Source organism: Nestor notabilis, unplaced genomic scaffold (assembly GCF_000696875.1).
Source record: "Nestor notabilis isolate BGI_N333 unplaced genomic scaffold, ASM69687v1 scaffold34121, whole genome shotgun sequence".
Classification (NCBI taxonomy): domain Eukaryota; kingdom Metazoa; phylum Chordata; class Aves; order Psittaciformes; family Psittacidae; genus Nestor; species Nestor notabilis.
Genome location: NW_009913915.1, coordinates 1 through 482, shown reverse-complemented (window position 1 = coordinate 482; position 482 = coordinate 1).

The following is a 482-nucleotide window of genomic DNA, read 5'->3' as shown; positions in this document are numbered from 1 at the left end:
TGTTCTTTTTGTCCACTCAATTTGTGTCAGCCCACAAGCTCGCTCCTCGCAGCGCGCCTCACCCGGTGCAACAGCGAGGCTCAGCCAGCAGAGGTTACCACAGCACGAGGAGAAAAGCCGGTCTCCTCCCTGGCAGGTGGCCCTTAGGGCTGCATTTCACTTGGCGAAACGCGGGCAAACCTGCAAGCACGGAGCACGGGTCATTACGTTGCTCTAGGAAAACATACGGAGTGTCTGACTGGAATTACTCCTGCGCCTTTGGACGGGCCGCGCAAACCCACACAATAAACTCACCTTTGAGGGCTGCCTGGGTGCTAATGTGGGATAATCAACCTGATTGACAACTGTTCTACTAATCAAACAACCCCCCTCCCACCCTCATAGTGGGGGAACACATCACGCCACGCGGAGCGGTGCTCTGACACGGCGGTGAGAAAGGCAGCTCCCGCCCGGCCGCGCTCCGGAGGTGCGGAGGGACGGCT